General features: G+C 34.2%; 1 pseudogene; it reads right to left on the reverse strand.

The window, feature by feature from the left end:
* Nucleotides 1–1,950: 1,950 nt before the first annotated feature.
* LOC111920651 (probable aspartyl aminopeptidase) lies at nt 1,951–2,954 on the reverse strand (annotated as a pseudogene).
* Nucleotides 2,955–3,630: the final 676 nt, after the last annotated feature.

Raw genomic sequence — 3,630 nt, forward strand, 5'->3', positions numbered from 1 at the left:
GCCCCGCCTAATCCCCGACGAGTTCGGTTGAAAAAATATCCGCCGGGTACGGGGAACCCGATAGGTACCCGAAATATATTATGTTTATTTCTACAAGTACAACTATTTATGTTTCTAAAGGTATGTTAAGTTATGATCACCATATTTTAAAAGCAAATTTTCATATACATTTTATGAAATTAGTTACACTTTAATCATATATATTGGAAATTGCTTAATTCACTTTCAATTTATTTCTCTTTTAGCTTCTTATTAGAATTCTTTTAACGACAAATAAAGGTTTTATAAGATATGAAAGATTAATATTTTGTTTTGAATTTATAATATAAAATAATTAATGGGCAATAATTACTTGCGTGAAAATGTGCAATGATTTTAATACTTTAAACATCGTTCTACTTCTCAATACTTCAATTATGAATGCATACACAATTATACACATTTTGGAGTGTGACTGTGAGTTGCGAAGAACGAAGAATAATCGGAGAGTCTAAAAGACGATAAGAGGTGAAGGAACTTTGAAAATAGTAAAAAATGTGTCCATAATTTTCAAAGATCGGGTTTAAGCATATAGAAATTAATGTGCTTTAATATTTTCGAGTATATATATATATATATATATATATATATATATATATATATATATATATATATATATATATATATATATATATATATATATATATATTCGGGTATTAAACGGACGGATAGTATCATACCCATACCCGCCCCGCCCCCCTTTCGGGTATGAAATTTCAGCCCCGTCCCTGCACCGTTACCCGTTAAGACGGGTAATACCCGCCCCGTTAGGGTCGGGTACCCACGGGTACCCGAATCCGCGGGTCAAATTTGCATCACTAGTCCAGCATGATGCATCGTGGCACTCATAGCCTCTGCAGAAAAGGAAAAGGAAAATGGTATCATTAGTCTCAATAGACAATATTTATTTATTACCCCTGCTTCTTAAGTCTTAATAGCTTATAAAATGTAATATTATTTTATACCGGACATCATAGGGCTGCGTAAAGCCCGGTGAAATCTTCAAGGAGATACATCTTCTTGGCAACTATCACTGGTTTCACTACGCTCATTACAACCTTCTTAAACCGAAAAACAAAAAAAGATTTTAAACCAAAAAACATATCTTTTGAATGTCATAATATTTGTTACGAGATTGTATTTATGTCTTTACATTACTTGTAAACGTAAATGTGAAACCTTACATGAAGTTGACAATTTCCAACCCATTACAAACACATGGTGTGCATTGAGTTTGTGGTATTGTCCTAATACAAAATACCTAAAAATATAATCCTTTTTCAATTGCTAGTCTTATAAGAATCATTGGTCTTTCGATAAAACTAATCACCTTGTGCTGAGTTGGATCCAACCTCTTCATGATCAAATAATGCCACCATTCTTACACCAGATTCATCTTCAATGCTTTTCTCTGACACTATGGCATTTATTAACACCTGAAAATCAATCCAATACCCAAATTAGAAACTCATTAAGCTATTCTGTCTAGATTAAGTCAGAAAGAAACATCCCATGTTAGTCTTACCTTCAAAGAGCAGAAAGACATACAAAGATTGTCAAGCCTTCCAGAGAATACAAACTCCTGCATTGCACCATCAACTATACTTGGTTGAGTGTCACATGCTTGCAACTCAAAATCACAAATCTCATCTGGTTTACACCCTGCCTTATCTGCAAGAATCTACCAAAACAAAAACCAACAATCACTACACTACATATATATAAAACATTGATACAAATTTAAATAAATAAATACCTGCAGAAGAAGAGAATGATGCTTCTGGATACTAGAACTGTTTAGACTTTCATTAGGCTTCCCATCAGGGCCATTTTCAGCAGCTTTTTTATTGAGTTCAGCCTGACAAAACCTCCAAAACTTAGTGGTAAAAAGGTGAAATTTTAATGTTATATTTAAATAGAGTGATAAGATATTATTACCTTAACTGCAGTTGCTAACACAGGAGCAAGATGAGTTTGTGCATTCACTTTAAATCCATCATTAACGCCTCGATCCAAGTGAATTGCTAGGGTTGGAATTCGCATTACAGGCTCTTCAATTCTAACAAGTTTGTGTGAGTAAGATGCAGAATCGCCTTTTCCTTCTTTGATAATCATTCTTCTAGCAATAGTTAAATCACGATCAAACCATGTATGCCATAAGCCACCTCCATAAGTCTGAACACCAACTTCCAAATAACCACCTTTTGATACCTAATTAAGATATATCATATCATATCAGTTCAATCCCCATAGAAGATCCATAACTTTTGTAAAAATCAAAGAAAGGTTACCTTTGAAACAGGCTTCAATTTAAGACAAGGACTGTCAGTATGAGCACCAACTATGTGGAACCCATTTCCAGCAATGTATCTAAAAAACAAGATGAACATTAACAACCATCACAGTGTCAGCATATATGAAAAAAAATCAACACATACTTCTTTCCAATGGCAAACGCAACAATAGTGGAGTAATTTCTTATGAAGAAATATTTCTTTCTAGGCTGTAAATTCCAATCCCCTTTTTCAAAAATTTGCTCATATCAAGCAACTTTCAGTCGCCTCTTCGCTTCGTCTACAAATCAACACAACAAACCAAACAAATCACAAATCAACAGCAAATATTCATTAGCAAACACAAAAACAAAAAAGTCGAAAATACAAATTAGGTTAAGAGGAGAGGTCATCATTCCAAAAACAGATGGAGAAGAAGAGAATAATCTTCGTACCTGATTTAGGGAATAAAAGAATCTTTAGAGATTGAATGTAAGAGAAAGAAATCTAGGGCATATACATGAAGAAGAAGAGAACAATCTTCGAACCTGATGCCTCCTCCGCTTTTGCTTTCTGTCTCTTGATGTTTCCGATCATACCTTGAACCTCTGACTTTCGATCCCAAATCTGACTTGTAACCATCGATTTATGATCTTCAACCTCTAATTCGAGTCATATAGTTTTGAATCTCAAAAAATTTACCTTGGTACCTCTTATTTTTGATGAAAGAGGAGACTCAAATCTGAGAGAAAAATGAGGAGTCAATAATTAGGGCAAGAGGGATAGAAGAAAAAAAGGAAGGCGGGGTTTTTAATCTTTTAGGATTTCATTTTCCCCCTGGTTATTAAAGGATGGAACGCGCGTTCAAATTAAATTTATAAAGCGACATCCTTAGACGATACGCATCTTATTATAGGTGTCCGCTGTGTTTTTTTTGGACACTAATTTAAGGGCACGTAATAATGCGCGACCTAAATTCTTAAATTTTTTGAAGAGATGACACTTCTTTAATGTCACTCTCTTTTGCGTAACATAAATCAATGAGCGTCGTCGTTTGCGCGTCGTAAAAGGGTCTTTTTCTTGTAGTGGACCCACATCTTGAGTTGAAATTGGGTTTGAAAATTGATCTATTCTCTGGTGTTGGATATTTTTCGCCGTGTAAATACCATTATGAATAACCATTAATGAAGCCTCGGTTAATAAGATGGCTAAAAACTATTTCTCTCAGGAGGTAATAAATATTTTTGCATTTCGCACACGGATATCTAATTTCGAAAACTTCCACCCTTTCCCTAATAATATGTTGGATGTTTGTTGC

Source organism: Lactuca sativa, chromosome 5 (genome assembly GCF_002870075.4).
Source record: "Lactuca sativa cultivar Salinas chromosome 5, Lsat_Salinas_v11, whole genome shotgun sequence".
Classification (NCBI taxonomy): Eukaryota; Viridiplantae; Streptophyta; class Magnoliopsida; order Asterales; family Asteraceae; genus Lactuca; species Lactuca sativa.